Source organism: Meriones unguiculatus, chromosome 14 (genome assembly GCF_030254825.1).
Source record: "Meriones unguiculatus strain TT.TT164.6M chromosome 14, Bangor_MerUng_6.1, whole genome shotgun sequence".
Taxonomy (NCBI): domain Eukaryota; kingdom Metazoa; phylum Chordata; class Mammalia; order Rodentia; family Muridae; genus Meriones; species Meriones unguiculatus.
The window spans coordinates 48,872,221-48,891,429 of NC_083361.1; the positions used below are offsets into that span (position 1 = coordinate 48,872,221).

At 40.4% G+C, this 19,209-nt stretch overlaps 5 non-coding genes across 5 annotated transcripts; all 5 read right to left on the reverse strand.

Moving 5' to 3' along the window:
* Positions 1-1,685: 1,685 nt before the first annotated feature.
* LOC132647875 (small nucleolar RNA SNORD109A) lies at positions 1,686-1,750 on the reverse strand. Its single transcript, XR_009586215.1, has one exon. It is a non-coding gene; the product is annotated as a small nucleolar RNA SNORD109A (small nucleolar RNA).
* Positions 1,751-5,266: 3,516 nt separating this feature from the next.
* On the reverse strand, positions 5,267-5,331 carry LOC132647876 (small nucleolar RNA SNORD109A). Its single transcript, XR_009586216.1, has one exon. It is a non-coding gene; the product is annotated as a small nucleolar RNA SNORD109A (small nucleolar RNA).
* A 3,517-nt stretch (positions 5,332-8,848) lies between these two features.
* On the reverse strand, positions 8,849-8,913 carry LOC132647384 (small nucleolar RNA SNORD109A). The gene has a single exon (XR_009585752.1). It is a non-coding gene; the product is annotated as a small nucleolar RNA SNORD109A (small nucleolar RNA).
* Positions 8,914-12,439: 3,526 nt separating this feature from the next.
* LOC132647877 (small nucleolar RNA SNORD109A) lies at positions 12,440-12,504 on the reverse strand. Its single transcript, XR_009586217.1, has one exon. It is a non-coding gene; the product is annotated as a small nucleolar RNA SNORD109A (small nucleolar RNA).
* Positions 12,505-16,017: 3,513 nt separating this feature from the next.
* On the reverse strand, positions 16,018-16,082 carry LOC132647879 (small nucleolar RNA SNORD109A). Its single transcript, XR_009586220.1, has one exon. It is a non-coding gene; the product is annotated as a small nucleolar RNA SNORD109A (small nucleolar RNA).
* Positions 16,083-19,209: the final 3,127 nt, after the last annotated feature.

Genomic DNA, 19,209 nt, shown 5'->3' on the forward strand with positions numbered 1-19,209 from the left:
CCTCTCCGTGGGCAGCGAGGAAGTTGGACAAAGCAAAGAAGAAGCAGTGCGTATAGCATTGCAGTATGGTCATTCTTAACTCCTCCTTTCTCAAAGTCAAAACGACCAAGTTGCACAGAGGTGAAAGTCAGTAAGCCCAATGGTATCTTTGAGATTTCAGGTTGTCATTGAAATTTGTCCTCTGTGCATGGAATTCTCTCCTTGTTTATCCAACAGAGTGTTCCATAATTGACTTTAGATTTCTTCCCTGCCATGCAACCTCATCTTGGAAGAGAGGGGAAACCAAAGGTACCTTTTTGTCTACCTGTATGTTACCATGTCTCGATTCATAAAAACTCAAGTCTTCCACTTGGAAGAGCGTGGGAATCATCTACCATGCTTCAGGTTAAATCTGATGAAAAGAAGATGTTTTCTACGCACTAACTGACTAGCCCGTGGTCAAATACACATGGGTTGCTTTTTATCGAGAATGTTGTACTACACATCTGAGATTACATGATGTCCTTGATTGGATATTCAAGCTTCAAACATGGCTTTAGAAATTGTGTATCCAGCAAGTGTTACCAAGAGTCCTATGCTACAGCTTCGTAAAAGTCTGTTAGTAGTAAGATATATATATATATATATATATATATATATATATATATACACATATATGTGTGTGTCAGTTCTGAATTAATTGTGTTCATCATGAGGATGTTAAGAAGATTCAGTGTGTGGTTCTTTCTTGTTTCATTGAAGAGTTAGCGCATCTGATCCATTATCAGGATTGTGGGTCTACCAGCTAGCAACATGTTCTTTAGAAATATTTTCCTTGTTTCATAAAGGAATAGTTGTTTTCATAGATCTTGGGTAACACGCAAATTTTGTTAGAATAGATGATTTGCATCTGTGTGAGAGCGGCAATAAGAGGATGAATGTACCCAGGAGGAAAAGAAAAACAACAACAACAAGTAACAGAAAGCAAAGCCCAATTGTCATTTCTCATGATGGATCAACTGAGATGGTTTCCATGCGAGAAAGAGATAGGTAAACACAACATGCTCTGGAAGATTTTGGCAGCTAAGACATAAATGATGAACACCAATAAAACTAGGGAATGTCTCAAACAGGTGCCCTGGTTTCTCACCTAGCCATTATTATCTAGAATTTACCCAGCCTCCAACAGGAAAGACCATTTCAATTTTCCCTCTATATAAATTGAATGATCCTTTAATTATTAGTTATATGTCAGCCTTTTCACAACTTTGGGAAAAGTGCGAGGGCAGTCATTGTCCTCCAATATTCTTGGGACTACTGGCATGAGCCCTAACCTCCCAGCCTGACACTTTACCACATATGTGCAAGGGTACATCGCCGGAGACTAGGAATGAGCAGCACGTTCGAATTCATCAATTCTTACATATTTTTTGAGTACGTCATTTGCACCTACAGTCATCTCTACCTGATATATGTGCCTACTCCTATAGTAAAGGTTGTCTCCCTATCACTTGGAATCATTTCTATCTCTTTGAAAATAGAAAGCAATGAAGATTGTATCAAACCAAGTATGGGTATTGTTATGAGGCCTTTTTCGAAAAATCTCAGAATCTGATGCCATACTGCACAGTCTCATCCTCTCTGAAGAGGGAAGAGTGCAAGGCAGGCTCTGAACTCCTCATGGGTCTCACGAGGACCTCATATCTGGACCTCAGATCGCATCTGTTCAAGTCAGTCAACGTCCTCAGAGACCTGTTGTCATCATAGATCCAGAAAGGACTTCGCTCAACACATGAGTTTTCACCTACCAAGTGAAATCCCAGAGAGCTAGACTCCTGGGCCTTGACAAGGAAGTTCAAAACTGTGCAGGAGGCATGTACCTCATTCTGTCAAAGGTTCTGGGGAAACACAGAGGACAGGATTAAAGAGCCTTTCCCCTTTGACACCATATGAGAAAAATAGAGGTCAACACATTGCCTTTGGTGGGTGTCACTGGCCCCAAATCGGGTACCTGTGAATGTTCCTTGAATTTATGTATTTAATCTTTACAACAAAGATTTGGTAAGAATAGAGAAAACATTCAAGAAAGCAAAATGACTTTTTTCCTATCTAGATAAGATTTTTCAACATCCTAATTTGCGGTTTTGATTCTATGCTCGTCATGTTAACCCGCCTTTACAATTCCTCCTCAGGTTCCCTGTCTTCCATGTATGTTCCTCTCCATCTTACAGTGCACAGTATTGAGCCTTCCAGTTGTCCTGCAATTGTCAATGCTCTGGAGGATTTTGTGATGTATGTCGCATGACCACCAGCTCCTTCCATATTTCCTTGGACAACAAAAAGCAACACACAGGCCAAGCTATATTTTGGTCCATATACATCACCAGGTATCCCACAGGACATTGACAGGGACAGGAGTTGGGTTCTGTGTGCCTGATTCCTGAATCTTCTCTTCTTATCACCTCTCATGTCATGTTTCTTCAAATGAACTCAACACCACCCAGGTTCCAAGATGAAGGAAGGCATTGCATTTAATACCAAAAATATTCTTAGTTTTGTTTTGTTTTGTTCTGACAATGGACAACTAGATTTCTGGCTCAACATAATCCATAATCATTTATAAAAAGAATAAATATGGTTCATTGTCAGCTCTCTTTGGGTTTTTGAAAACTTTATGGCAATTCACCTGAATTTTAGAGGGCAAGATTGCATGTTTCCATGCTACTTACAAGGAAGTGAAAACGCATGGGTTGCTCTCTTAGTATCCACGCCAGAGGATCAATGATAGATGAAATTTGTGAGGGTTATTGTTCTGTGCTCTAGGGGTCTAGACTCCTAACACCCTATCATCTTCCTTTGGGTTCCACACCTGTCAGGGCAGAAATAAAAGTTTAATTCTTTGAGCTTGAATGTCGATAAGGGAAGGAGCTGGGAGAAGGCTTTTCTTAGTACTTCTGGATATATTATTTAGAATTGGAAGCTTCAATGGTAGCTTCAAAAGAAAGTCCAATATGCGAATAACTTCACCCAACTGTTGGTTTTCCAAATGCACCTCAAAATACTAATGGTATTAGTTAGTATCCTTGTCACTTGCTTGGGTTTGGTCTACCTAGCTAAGTCCCCTACAATGCCAGGGCCATAGCAAGTGTTCCACCATCAATAGGCAAGATGAATCCTAGGTTGTTTAGCCATGAGAGGGATGTTAAATAAATCTCATCTCTTGTGGTACACAGTAGGTAAATATTTCATCAGGCGAGAATGCAGCCTGTCTACAAACAAAAGACACAATGGGAAGCAGCGTCACTTACCTGTCCTGCCAGAAGGGAAGCACCTCTCCAAGTTTTAGCCTGCAACATAATAAGTATGAAGGTTATCAGAAAAGGAAATGCGTCTAGGCAATCTTGACTTTCTAAAGTGTCCCGACCTTCAAGTCTGCCAGCAGTTCAGTCTTTCCCAGAACCAACTATTGAATTCATTTCCTCCCTTCCAATCCCCTCAGATTTTAGCCACTGTGGCAAGGATTTCTCTTCTTCTGATGACTTCCTCAGAAGCTGTCTGTGAGAGCATCTTTGCCAGTGCCAGCAGGCACAGTGTGGACGCCTCTCCGTGGGCAGCGAGGAAGTTGGACAAAGCAAAGAAGAAGCAGTGAGTATAGCATTGCAGTATGGTCATTCTTAACTCCTCCTTTCTCAAAGTCAAAACGACCAAGTTGCACAGAGGTGAAAGTCAGTAAGCCCAATGGTATCTTTGAGATTTCAGGGTGTGATTGAAATTTGTCCTCTGTGCATGGAATTCTCTCCTTGTTTATCCAACAGAGTGTTCCATAATTGACTTTAGATTTCTTCCCTGCCATGCAACCTCATCTTGGAAGAGAGGGGAATCCAAAGGTACCTTTTTGTCTACATGTATGTTACCATGTCTCGATTCATAAAAACTCAAGTCTTCCACTTGGAAGAGCGTTGGAATCATCTACCATGCTTCAGGTTAAATCTGATGAAAAGAAGATGTTTTCTACGCACTAACTGACTAGCCCGTGGTCAAATACACATGGGTTGCTTTTTATCGAGTATGTTGTACTACACATCTGAGATTACATGATGTCCTTGATTGGATATTCAAGCTTCAAACATGGCTTTAGAAATTGTGTATCCAGCAAGTGTTACCAAGAGTCCTATGCTACAGCTTCGTAAAAGTCTGTTAGTAGTAATATATATATATATATATATATATATATATATATATATATATATACATATATGTGTGTGTCAGTTCTGAATTAATTGTGTTCATCATGAGGATGTTAAGAAGATTCAGTGTGTGGTTCTTTCTTGTTTCATTGAAGAGTTAGCGCATCTGATCCATTATCAGGATTGTGGGTCTACCAGCTAGCAACATGTTCTTTAGAAATATCTTTCCTTGTTTCATAAAGGAATAGTTGTTTTCATAGATCTTGGGTAACACGCAAATTTTGTTAGAATAGATGATTTGCATCTGTGTGAGAGCGGCAATAAGAGGATGAATGTACCCAGGAGGAAAAGAAAAACAACAACAACAAGTAACAGAAAGCAAAGCCCAATTGTCATTTCTCATGATGGATCAACTGAGATGGTTTCCATGCGAGAAAGAGATAGGTAAACACAACATGCTCTGGAAGATTTTGGCAGCTAAGACATAAATGATGAACACCAATAAAACTAGGGAATGTCTCAAACAGGTGCCCTGGTTTCTCACCTAGCCATTATTATCTAGAATTTACCCAGCCTCCAACAGGAAAGACCATTTCAATTTTCCCTCTATATAAATTGAATGATCCTTTAATTATTAGTTATACGTCAGCCTTTACACAACTTTGGGAAAAGTGCGAGGGCAGTCATTGTCCTCCAATATTCTTGGGACTACTGGCATGAGCCCTAACCTCCCAGCCTGACACTTTACCACATATGTGCAAGGGTACATCGCCGGAGACTAGGAATGAGCAGCACGTTCGAATTCATCAATTCTTACATATTTTTTGAGTACGTCATTTGCACCTACAGTCATCTCTACCTGATATATGTGCCTACTCCTATAGTAAAGGTTGTCTCCCTATCACTTGGAATCATTTCTATCTCTTTGAAAATAGAAAGCAATGAAGATTGTATCAAACCAAGTATGGGTATTGTTATGAGGCCTTTTTCGAAAAATCTCAGAATCTGATGCCATACTGCACAGTCTCATCCTCTCTGAAGAGGGAAGAGTGCAAGGCAGGCTCTGAACTCCTCATGGGTCTCACGAGGACCTCATATCTGGACCTCAGATCGCATCTGTTCAAGTCAGTCAACGTCCTCAGAGACCTGTTGTCATCATAGATCCAGAAAGGACTTCGCTCAACACATGAGTTTTCACCTACCAAGTGAAATCCCAGAAAGCTAGACTCCTGGGCCTTGACAAGGAAGTTCAAAACTGTGCAGGAGGCATGTACCTCATTCTGTCAAAGGTTCTGGGGAAACACAGAGGACAGGATTAAAGAGCCTTTCCCCTTTGACACCATATGAGAAAAATAGAGGTCAACACATTGCCTTTGGTGGGTGTCACTGGCCCCAAATCGGGTACCTGTGAATGTTCCTTGAATTTATGTATTTAATCTTTACAACAAAGATTTGGTAAGAATAGAGAAAACATTCAAGAAAGCAAAATGACTTTTTTCCTATCTAGATAAGATTTTTCAACATCCTAATTTGCGGTTTTGATTCTATGCTCGTCATGTTAACCCGCCTTTACAATTCCTCCTCAGGTTCCCGGTCTTCCATGTATGTTCCTCTCCATCTTACAGTGCACAGTATTGAGCCTTCCAGTTGTCCTGCAATTGTCAATGCTCTGGAGGATTTTGTGATGTATGTCCCATGACCACCAGCTCCTTCCATATTTCCTTGGACAACAAAAAGCAACACACAGGCCAAGCTATATTTTGGTCCATATACATCACCAGGTATCCCACAGGACATTGACAGGGACAGGAGTTGGGTTCTGTGTGCCTGATTCCTGAATCTTCTCTTCTTATCACCTCTCATGTCATGTTTCTTCAAATGAACTCAACACCACCCAGGTTCCAAGATGAAGGAAGGCATTGCATTTAATACCAAAAATATTCTTAGTTTTGTTTTGTTTTGTTCTGACAATGGACAACTAGATTTCTGGCTCAACATAATCCATAATCATTTATAAAAAGAATAAATATGGTTCATTGTCAGCTCTCTTTGGGTTTTTGAAAACTTTATGGCAATTCACCTGAATTTTAGAGGGCAAGATTGCATGTTTCCATGCTACTTACAAGGAAGTGAAAACGCATGGGTTGCTCTCTTAGTATCCACGCCAGAGGATCAATGATAGATGAAATTTGTGAGGGTTATTGTTCTGTGCTCTAGGGGTCTAGACTCCTAACACCCTATCATCTTCCTTTGGGTTCCACACCTGTCAGGGCAGAAATAAAAGTTTAATTCTTTGAGCTTGAATGTCGATAAGGGAAGGAGCTGGGAGAAGGCTTTTCTTAGTACTTCTGGATATATTATTTAGAATTGGAAGCTTCAATGGTAGCTTCAAAAGAAAGTCCAATATGCGAATAACTTCACCCAACTGTTGGTTTTCCAAATGCACCTCAAAATACTAATGGTATTAGTTAGTATCCTTGTCACTTGCTTGGGTTTGGTCTACCTAGCTAAGTCCCCTACAATGCCAGGGCCATAGCAAGTGTTCCACCATCAATAGGCAAGATGAATCCTAGGTTGTTTAGCCATGAGAGGGATGTTAAATAAATCTCATCTCTTGTGGTACACAGTAGGTAAATATTTCGTCAGGCGAGAATGCAGCCTGTCTACAAACAAAAGACACAATGGGAAGCAGCGTCACTTACCTGTCCTGCCAGAAGGGAAGCACCTCTCCAAGTTTTAGCCTGCAACATAATAAGTATGAAGGTTATCAGAAAAGGAAATGCGTCTAGGCAATCTTGACTTTCTAAAGTGTCCCGACCTTCAAGTCTGCCAGCAGTTCAGTCTTTCCCAGAACCAACTATTGAATTCATTTCCTCCCTTCCAATCCCCTCAGATTTTAGCCACTGTGGCAAGGATTTCTCTTCTTCTGATGACTTCCTCAGAAGCTGTCTGTGAGAGCATCTTTGCCAGTGCCAGCAGGCACAGTGTGGACGCCTCTCAGTGGGCAGCGAGGAAGTTGGACAAAGCAAAGAAGAAGCAGTGAGTATAGCATTGCAGTATGGTCATTCTTAACTCCTCCTTTCTCAAAGTCAAAACGACCAAGTTGCACAGAGGTGAAAGTCAGTAAGCCCAATGGTATCTTTGAGATTTCAGGGTGTCATTGAAATTTAACCTCTGTGCATGGAATTCTCTCCTTGTTTATCCAACAGAGTGTTCCATAATTGACTTTAGATTTCTTCCCTGCCATGCAACCTCATCTTGGAAGAGAGGGGAATCCAAAGGTACCTTTTTGTCTACATGTATGTTACCATGTCTCGATTCATAAAAACTCAAGTCTTCCACTTGGAAGAGCGTTGGAATCATCTACCATGCTTCAGGTTAAATCTGATGAAAAGAAGATGTTTTCTACGCACTAACTGACTAGCCCGTGGTCAAATACACATGGGTTGCTTTTTATTGAGTATGTTGTACTACACATCTGAGATTACATGATGTCCTTGATTGGATATTCAAGCTTCAAACATGGATTTAGATATTGTGTATCCAGCAAGTGTTACCAAGAGTCCTATGCTACAGCTTCCTAAAAGTCTGTTAGTAGTAAGATATATATATATATATATATATATATATATATATATATATATACATATATGTGTGTGTCAGTTCTGAATTAATTGTGTTCATCATGAGGAAGTTAAGAAGATTCAGTGTGTGGTTCTTTCTTGTTTCATTGAAGAGTTAGCGCATCTGATCCATTATCAGGATTGTGGGTCTACCAGCTAGCAACATGTTCTTTAGAAATATCTTTCCTTGTTTCATAAAGGAATAGTTGTTTTCATAGATCTTGGGTAACACCCAAATTTTGTTAGAATAGATGATTTGCATCTGTGTGAGAGCGGCAATAAGAGGATGAATGTACCCAGGAGGAAAAGAAAAACAACAACAACAAGTAACAGAAAGCAAAGCCCAAATGTCATTTCTCATGATGGATCAACTGAGATGGTTTCCATGCGAGAAAGAGATAGTTAAACACAACATGCTCTGGAAGATTTTGGCAGCTAAGACATAAATGATGAACACCAATAAAACTAGGGAATGTCTCAAACAGGTGCCCTGGTTTCTCACCTAGCCATTATTATCTAGAATTTACCCAGCCTCCAACAGGAAAGACCATTTCAATTTTCCCTCTATATAAATTGAATGATCCTTTAATTATTAGTTATACGTCAGCCTTTACACAACTTTGGGAAAAGTGCGAGGGCAGTCATTGTCCTCCAATATTCTTGGGACTACTGGCATGAGCCCTAACCTCCCAGCCTGACACTTTACCACATATGTGCAAGGGTACATCGCCGGAGACTAGGAATGAGCAGCACGTTCTAATTCATCAGTTCTTACATATTTTTTGAGTACGTCATTTGCACCTACAGTCATCTCTACCTGATATATGTGCCTACTCCTATAGTAAAGGTTGTCTCCCTATCACTTGGAATCATTTCTATCTCTGTGAAAATAGAAAGCAATGAAGATTGTATCAAACCAAGTATGGGTATTGTTATGAGGCCTTTTTCGAAAAATCTCAGAATCTGATGCCATAATGCACAGTTCTCATCCTCTCTGAAGAGGGAAGAATGCAAGCCAGGCTCTGAAATCCACATGGGTCTCACAAGGACCTCATATCTGGACCTCTGATCGCATCTGTTCAAGTCAGTCAACGTCCTCAGAGACCTGTTGTCATCATAGATCCAGAAAGGCCTTCGCTCAACACATGAGTTTTCACCTACCAAGTGAAATCCCAGAGAGCTAGACTCCTGGGCCTTGACAAGGAAGTTCAAAACTGTGCAGGAGGCATGTAGCTCATTCTGTCAAAGGTTCTGGGGAAACACAGAGGACAGGATTAAAGAGCCTTTCCCCTTTGACACCATAGGAGAAAAATAGAGGTCAACACATTGCCTTTGGTGGGTGTCACTGGCCCCAAATCGGGTACCTGTGAATGTTCCTTGAATTTATGTATTTAATCTTTACAACAAAGATTTGGTAAGAATAGAGAAAACATTCAAGAAAGCAAAATGACTTTTTTTCCTATCTAGATAAGATTTTTCAACATCCTAATTTGCGGTTTTGATTCTATGCTCGTCATGTTAACCCGCCTTTACACTTCCTCCTCAGGTTCCCTGTCTTCCATATATGTTCCTCTCCATCTTACAGTGCACAGTATTGAGCCTTCCAGTTGTCCTGCAATTGTCAATGCTCTGGAGGATTTTGTGATGTATGTCCTATGACCACCAGCTCCTTCCATATTTCCTTGGACAACAAAAAGAAAAACACACAGGCCAAGCTATATTTTGGTCCATATACATCACCAGGTATCCCACAGGACATTGACAGGGACAGGAGTTGGGTTCTGTGTGCCTGATTCCTGAACCTTCTCTTCTTATCACCTCTGATGTCATGTTTCTTCAAATGAACTCAACACCACCCAAGTTCCAAGATGAAGGAAGGCATTGCATTTAATACCAAAAATATTCTTAGTTTTGTTTTGTTTTGTTCTGACAATGGACAACTAGATTTCTGGCTCAACATAATCCATAGTCATTTATAAAAAGAATAAATATGGTTCATTGTCAGCTCTGTTTGGGTTTTTGAAAACTTTATGGCAATTCACCTGAATTTTAGAGGGCAAGATTGCATGTTTCCATGCTACTTACAAGGAAGTGAAAACGCATGGGTTGCTCTCTTAGTATCCACGCCAGAGGATCAATGATAGATGAAATTTGTGAGGGTTATTGTTCTGTGCTCTAGGGGTCTAGACTCCTAACACCCTATCATCTTCCTTTGGGTTCCACACCTGTCAGGGCAGAAATAAAAGTTTAATTCTTTGAGCTTGAATGTCGATAAGGGAAGGAGCTGGGAGAAGGCTTTTCTTAGTACTTCTGGATATATTATTTAGAATTGGAAGCTTCAATGGTAGCTTCAAAAGAAAGTCAAATATGCCAATAACTTCACCCAACTGTTGGTTTTCCAAATGCACCTCAAAATACTAATGGTATTAGTTAGTATCCTTGTCACTTGCTTGGGTTTGGTCTACCTAGCTAAGTCCCCTACAATGCCAGGGCCATAGCAAGTGTTCCACCATCAATAGGCAAGATGAAGCCTAGGTTGTTTAGCCATGAGAGGGACGTTAAATAAATCTCATCTCTTGTGGTACACAGTAGGTAAATATTTCGTCAGGCGAGAATGCAGCCTGTCTACAAACAAAAGACACAATGGGAAGCAGCGTCACTTACCTGTCCTGCCAGAAGGGAAGCACCTCTCTAAGTTTTAGCCTGCAACATAATAAGTATGAAGGTTATCAGAAAATGAAATGCGTCTAGGCAACCTTGACTTTCTAAAGTGTCCCGACCCTCAAGTCTGCCAGCAGTTCAGTCTTTCCCAGAACCAACTATTGAATTAATTTCCTCCCTTCAAATCCCCTCAGATTTTAGCCACTGTGGCAAGGATTTCTCTTCTTCTGATGACTTCCTCAGAAGCTGTCTGTGAGAGCATCTTTGCCAGTGCCAGCAGGCACAGTGTGGACGCCTCTCAGTGGGCAGCGAGGAAGTTGGACAAAGCAAAGAAGAAGCAGTGAGTATAGCATTGCAGTATGGTCATTCTTAACTCCTCCTTTCTCAAAGTCAAAACGACCAAGTTGCACAGAGGTGAAAGTCAGTAAGCCCAATGGTATCTTTGAGATTTCAGGGTGTCATTGAAATTTGTCCTCTGTGCATGGAATTCTCTCCTTGTTTATCCAACAGAGTGTTCCATAATTGACTTTAGATTTCTTCCCTGCCATGCAACCTCATCTTGGAAGAGAGGGGAATCCAAAGGTACCTTTTGGTCTACATGTATGTTACCATGTCTCGATTCATAAAAACTCAAGTCTTCCACTTGGAAGAGCGTTGGAATCATCTACCATGCTTCAGGTTAAATCTGATGAAAAGAAGATGTTTTCTACGCACTAACTGACTAGCCCGTGGTCAAATACACATGGGTTGCTTTTTATTGAGTATGTTGTACTACACATCTGAGATTACATGATGTCCTTGATTGGATATTCAAGCTTCAAACATGGATTTAGATATTGTGTATCCAGCAAGTGTTACCAAGAGTCCTATGCTACAGCTTCCTAAAAGTCTGTTAGTAGTAAGATATATATATATATATATATATATATATATATATATATATATATATATACATATATGTGTGTGTCAGTTCTGAATTAATTGTGTTCATCATGAGGAAGTTAAGAAGATTCAGTGTGTGGTTCTTTCTTGTTTCATTGAAGAGTTAGCGCATCTGATCCATTATCAGGATTGTGGGTCTACCAGCTAGCAACATGTTCTTTAGAAATATCTTTCCTTGTTTCATAAAGGAATAGTTGTTTTCATAGATCTTGGGTAACACCCAAATTTTGTTAGAATAGATGATTTGCATCTGTGTGAGAGCGGCAATAAGAGGATGAATGTACCCAGGAGGAAAAGAAAAACAACAACAACAAGTAACAGAAAGCAAAGCCCAATTGTCATTTCTGATGATGGATCAACTGAGATGGTTTCCATGCGAGAAAGAGATAGGTAAACACAACATGCTCTGGAAGATTTTGGCAGCTAAGACATAAATGATGAACACCAATAAAACTAGGGAATGTCTCAAACAGGTGCCCTGGTTTCTCACCTAGCCATTATTATCTAGAACTTACCCAGCCTCCAACAGGAAAGACCATTTCAATTTTCCCTCTATATAAATTGAATGATCCTTTAATTAATAGTTATACGTCAGCCTTTTCACAACTTTGGGAAAAGTGCGAGGGCAGTCATTGTCCTCCAATATTCTTGGGACTACTGGCATGAGCCCTAACCTCCCAGCCTGACACTTTACCACATATGTGCAAGGGTACATCGCCGGAGACTAGGAATGAGCAGCACGTTCTAATTCATCAGTTCTTACATATTTTTTGAGTACGTCATTTGCACCTACAGTCATCTCTACCTGATATATGTGCCTACTCCTATAGTAAAGGTTGTCTCCCTATCACTTGGAATCATTTCTATCTCTTTGAAAATAGAAAGCAATGAAGATTGTATCAAACCAAGTATGGGTATTGTTATGAGGCCTTTTTCGAAAAATCTCAGAATCTGATGCCATACTGCACAGTTCTCATCCTCTCTGAAGAGGGAAGAGTGCAAGGCAGGCTCTGAACTCCTCATGGGTCTCACGAGGACCTCATATCTGGACCTCAGATCGCATCTGTTCAAGTCAGTCAACGTCCTCAGAGACCTGTTGTCATCATAGATCCAGAAAGGCCTTCGCTCAACACATGAGTTTTCACCTACCAAGTGAAATCCCAGAGAGTTAGACTCCTGGGCCTTGACAAGGAAGTTCAAAACTGTGCAGGAGGCATGTAGCTCATTCTGTCAAAGGTTTTGGGGAAACACAGAGGACAGGATTAAAGAGCCTTTCCCCTTTGACACCATATGAGAAAAATAGAGGTCAACACATTGCCTTTGGTGGGTGTCACTGGCCCCAAATCGGGTACCTGTGAATGTTCCTTGAATTTATGTATTTAATCTTTACAACAAAGATTTGGTAAGAATAGAGAAAACATTCAAGAAAGCAAAATGACTTTTTTCCTATCTAGATAAGATTTTTCAACATCCTAATTTGCGGTTTTGATTCAATGCTCGTCATGTTAACCCGCCTTTACACATCCTCCTCAGGTTCCCTGTCTTCCATGTATGTTCCTCTCCATCTTACAGTGCACAGTATTGAGCCTTCCAGTTGTCCTGCAATTGTCAATGCTCTGGAGGATTTTGTGATGTATGTCCCATGACCACCAGCTCCTTCCATATTTCCTTGGACAACAAAAAGCAACACACAGGCCAAGCTATATTTTGGTCCATATACATCACCAGGTATCCCACAGGACATTGACAGGGACAGGAGTTGGGTTCTGTGTGTCTGATTCCTGAACCTTCTCTTCTTATCACCTCTCATGTCATGTTTCTTCAAATGAACTCAACACCACCCAAGTTCCAAGATGAAGGAAGGCATTGAATTTAATACCACAAATATTCTTAGTTTTGTTTTGTTTTGTTCTGACAATGGACAACTAGATTTCTGGCTCAACATAATCCATAATCATTTATAAAAAGAATAAATATGGTTCATTGTCAGCTCTGTTTGGGTTTTTGAAAACTTTATGGCAATTCACCTGAATTTTAGAGGGCAAGATTGCATGTTTCCATGCTACTTACAAGGAAGTGAAAACGCATGGGTTGCTCTCTTAGTATCCACGCCAGAGGATCAATGATAGATGAAATTTGTGAGGGTTATTGTTCTGTGCTCTAGGGGTCTAGACTCCTAACACCCTATCATCTTCCTTTGGGTTCCACACCTGTCAGGGCAGAAATAAAAGTTTAATTCTTTGAGCTTGAATGTCGATAAGGGAAGGAGCTGGGAGAAGGCTTTTCTTACTACTTCTGGATATATTATTTAGAATTGGAAGCTTCAATGGTAGCTTCAAAAGAAAGTCAAATATGCCAATAACTTCACCCAACTGTTGGTTTTCCAAATGCACCTCAAAATACTAATGGTATTAGTTAGTATCCTTGTCACTTGCTTGGGTTTGGTCTACCTAGCTAAGTCCCCTACAATGCCAGGGCCATAGCAAGTGTTCCACCATCAATAGGCAAGATGAAGCCTAGGTTGTTTAGCCATGAGAGGGACGTTAAATAAATCTCATCTCTTGTGGTATACAGTAGGTAAATATTTCGTCAGGCGAGAATGCAGCCTGTCTACAAACAAAAGACACAATGGGAAGCAGCGTCACTTACCTGTCCTGCCAGAAGGGAAGCACCTCTCTAAGTTTTAGCCTGCAACATAATAAGTATGAAGGTTATCAGAAAATGAAATGCGTCTAGGCAACCTTGACTTTCTAAAGTGTCCCGACCCTCAAGTCTGCCAGCAGTTCAGTCTTTCCCAGAACCAACTATTGAATTAATTTCCTCCCTTCAAATCCCCTCAGATTTTAGCCACTGTGGCAAGGATTTCTCTTCTTCTGATGACTTCCTCAGAAGCTGTCTGTGAGAGCATCTTTGCCAGTGCCAGCAGGCACAGTGTGGACGCCTCTCAGTGGGCAGCGAGGAAGTTGGACAAAGCAAAGAAGAAGCAGTGAGTATAGCATTGCAGTATGGTCATTCTTAACTCCTCCTTTCTCAAAGTCAAAACGACCAAGTTGCACAGAGGTGAAAGTCAGTAAGCCCAATGGTATCTTTGAGATTTCAGGGTGTCATTGAAATTTGTCCTCTGTGTATGGAATTCTCTCCTTGTTTATCCAACAGAGTGTTCCATAATTGACTTTAGATTTCTTCCCTGCCATGCAACCTCATCTTGGAAGAGAGGGGAATCCAAAGGTACCTTTTTGTCTACATGTATGTTACCATGTCTCGATTCATAAAAACTCAAGTCTTCCACTTGGAAGAGCGTGGGAATCATCTACCATGCTTCAGGTTAAATCTGATGAAAAGAAGATGTTTTCTACGCACTAACTGACTAGCCCGTGGTCAAATACACATGGGTTGCTTTTTATCGAGAATGTTGTACTACACATCTGAGATTACATGATGTCCTTGATTGGATATTCAAGCTTCAAACATGGCTTTAGAAATTGTGTATCCAGCAAGTGTTACCAAGAGTCCTATGCTACAGCTTCGTAAAAGTCTGTTAGTAGTAAGATATATATATATATATATATATATATATATATATACATACATATATGTGTGTGTCAGTTCTGAATTAATTGTGTTCATCATGAGGAAGTTAAGAAGATTCAGTGTGTGGTTCTTTCTTGTTTCATTGAAGAGTTAGCGCATCTGATCCATTATCAGGATTGTGGGTCTACCAGCTAGCAACATGTTCTTTAGAAATATCTTTCCTTGTTTCATAAAGGAATAGTTGTTTTCATAGATCTTGGGTAACACCCAAATTTTGTTAGAATAGATGATTTGCATCTGTGTGAGAGCGGCAATAAGAGGATGAATGTACCCAGGAGGAAAAGAAAAACAACAACAACAAGTAACAGAAAACAAAGCCCAATTGTCATTTCTCATGATGGATCAACTGAGATGGTTTCCATGCGAGAAAGAGATAGGTAAACACAACATGCTCTGGAAGATTTTGGCAGCTAAGACATAAATGATGAACACCAATAAAACTAGGGAATGTCTCCAACAGGTGCCCTGGTTTCTCACCTAGCCATTATTATCTAGAATTTACCCAGCCTCCAACAGGAAAGACCATTTCAATTTTCCCTCTATATAAATTGAATGATCCTTTAATTATTAGTTATACGTCAGCCTTTACACAACTTTGGGAAAAGTGCGAGGGCAGTCATTGTCCTCCAATATTCTTGGGACTACTGGCATGAGCTCTAACCTCCCAGCCTGACACTTTACCACATATGTGCAAGGGTACATCGCCGGAGACTAGGAATGAGCAGCACGTTCTAATTCATCAGTTCTTACATATTTTTTGAGTACTTCATTTGCACCTACAGTCATCTCTACCTGATATATGTGCCTACTCCTATAGTAAAGGTTGTCTCCCTATCACTTGGAATCATTTCTATCTCTTTGAAAATAGAAAGCAATGAAGATTGTATCAAACCAAGTATGGGTATTGTTATGAGGCCTTTTTCGAAAAATCTCAGAATCTGATGCCATACTGCACAGTTCTCATCCTCTCTGAAGAGGGAAGAGTGCAAGGCAGGCTCTGAACTCCTCATGGGTCTTACGAGGACCTCATATCTGGACCTCAGATCGCATCTGTTCAAGTCAGTCAACGTCCTCAGAGACCTGTTGTCATCATAGATCCAGAAAGGCCTTCGCTCAACACATGAGTTTTCACCTACCAAGTGAAACCCCAGAGAGCTAGACTCCTGGGCCTTGACAAGGAAGTTCAAAACTGTGCAGGAGGCATGTACCTCATTCTGTCAAAGGTTCTGGGGAAACACAGAGGACAGGATTAAAGAGCCTTTCCCCTTTGACACCATATGAGAAAAATAGAGGTCAACACATTGCCTTTGGTGGGTGTCACTGGCCCCAAATCGGGTACCTGTGAATGTTCCCTGAACTTATGTATTTAATCTTTACAACAAAGATTTGGTAAGAAGAGAGAAAACATTCAAGAAAGCAAAATGACTTTTTTTCCTATCTAGATAAGATTTTTCAACATCCTAATTTGCGGTTTTGATTCTATGCTCGTCATGTTAACCCGCCTTTACACTTCCTCCTCAGGTTCCCTGTCTTCCATGTATGTTCCTCTCCATCTTACAGTGCACAGTATTGAGCCTTCCAGTTGTCCTGCAATTGTCAATGCTCTGGAGGATTTTGTGATGTATGTCCCATGACCACCAGCTCCTTCCATATTTCCTTGGACAACAAAAAGCAACACACAGGCCAAGCTATATTTTGGTCCATATACATCACCAGGTATCCCACAGGACATTGACAGGGACAGGAGTTGGGTTCTGTGTGCCTGATTCCTGAACCTTCTCTTCGTATCACCTCTCATGTCATGTTTCTTCAAATGAACTCAACCCCACCCAGTTTCCAAGATGAAGGAAGGCATTGCATTTAATACCAAAAATATTCTTAGTTTTGTTTTGTTTTGTTCTGACAGTGGACAACTAGATTTCTGGCTCAACATAATCCATAATCATTTATAAAAAGAATAAATATGGTTCATTGTCAGCTCTGTTTGGGTTTTTGAAAACTTTATGGCAATTCACCTGAATTTTAGAGGGCAAGATTGCATGTTTCCATGCTACTTACAAGGAAGTGAAAACGCATGGGTTGCTCTCTTAGTATCCACGCCAGAGGATCAATGATAGATGAAATTTGTGAGGGTTATTGTTCTGTGCTCTAGGGGTCTAGACTCCTAACACCCTATCATCTTCCTTTGGGTTCCACACCTGTCAGGGCAGAAATAAAAGTTTAATTCTTTGAGCTTGAACGTCGATAAGGGAAGGAGCTGGGAGAAGGCTTTTCTTACTACTTCTGGATATATTATTTAGAATTGGAAGCTTCAATGGTAGCTTCAAAAGAAAGTCAAATATTCCAATAACTTCACCCAACTGTTGGTTTTCCAAATGCACCTCAAAATACTAATGGTATTAGTTAGTATCCTTGTCACTTGCTTGGGTTTGGTCTACCTAGCTAAGTCCCCTACAATGCCAGGGCCATAGCAAGTGTTCCACCATCAATAGGCAAGATGAAGCCTAGGTTGTTTAGCCATGAGAGGGATGTTAAATAAATCTCATCTCTTGTGGTACACAGTAGGTAAATATTTCGTCAGGCGAGAATGCAGCCTGTCTACAAACAAAAGACACAATGGGAAGCAGCGTCACTTACCTGTCCTGCCAGAAGGGAAGCACCTCTCCAAGTTTTAGCCTGCAACATAATAAGTATGAAGGTTATCAGAAAATGAAATGCGTCTAGGCAACCTTGACTTTCTAAAGTGTCCCGACCTTCAAGTCTGCCAGCACTTCAGTCTTTCCCAGAACCAACTATTGAATTCATTTCCTCCCTTCCAATCCCCTCAGATTTTAGCCACTGTGGCAAGGATTTCTCTTCTTCTGATGACTTCCTCAGAAGCTGTCTGTGAGAGCATCTTTGCCAGTGCCAGCAGGCACAGTGTGGACGCCTCTCCGTGGGCAGCGAGGAAGTTGGACAAAGCAAAGAAGAAGCAGTGCGTATAGCATTGCAGTATGGTCATTCTTAACTCCTCCTTTCTCAAAGTCAAAACGACCAAGTTGCACAGAGGTGAAAGTCAGTAAGCCCAATGGTATCTTTGAGATTTCAGGTTGTCATTGAAATTTGTCCTCTGTGCATGGAATTCTCTCCTTGTTAATCCAACAGAGTGTTCCATAATTGACTTTAGATTTCTTCCCTGCCATGCAACCTCATCTTGGAAGAGAGGGGAATCCAAAGGTAACTTTTTGTCTACATGTATGTTACCATGTCTCGATTCATGGAACTCAAGTCTTCCACTTGGAAGAGCATTGGAATCATCTACCATGCTTCAGGTTAAATCTGATGAAAAGAAGATGTTTTCTACGCACTAACTGACTAGCCCGTGGTCAAATACACTGGGTTGATTTTATCGAGTATGTTGTACTACACATCTGAGATTACATGATGTCCTTGATTGGATATTCAAGCTTCAACCATGGCTTTAGAAATTGTGTATCCAGCAAGTGTTACCAAGAGTCCTATGCTACAGCTTCGTAAAAGTCTGTTAGTAGTAAGATATATATATATATATATATATATATATATATATATATATATATATATACATATATGTGTGTGTCAGTTGTGAATTAATTGTGTTCATCATGAGGATGTTAAGAAGATTCAGTGTGTGGTTCTTTCTTGTTTCATTGAAGAGTTAGTGCATCTGATCCATTATCAGGATTGTGGGTCTACCAGCTAGCAACATGTTCTTTAGAAATATCTTTCCTTGTTTCATAAAGGAATAGTTGTTTTCATAGATCTTGGGTAACACGCAAATTTTGTTAGAATAGATGATTTGCATCTGTGTGAGAGCGGCAATAAGAGGATGAATGTACCCAAAAGGAAAAGAAAAACAACAACAACAAGTAACAGAAAGCAAAGCCCAATTGTCATTTCTGATGATGGATCAACTGAGATGGTTTCCATGCGAGAAAGAGATAGGTAAACACAACATGCTCTGGAAGATTTTGGCAGCTAAGACATAAATGATGAACACCAATAAAACTAGGGAATGTCTCCAACAGGTGCCCTGGCTTCTCACCTAGCCATTATTATCTAGAATTTACCCAGCCTCCAACAGGAAAGACCATTTCAATTTTCCCTCTATATAAATTGAATGATCCTTTAATTATTAGTTATACGTCAGCCTTTACACAACTTTGGGAAAAGTGCGAGGGCAGTCATTGTCCTCCAATATTCTTGGG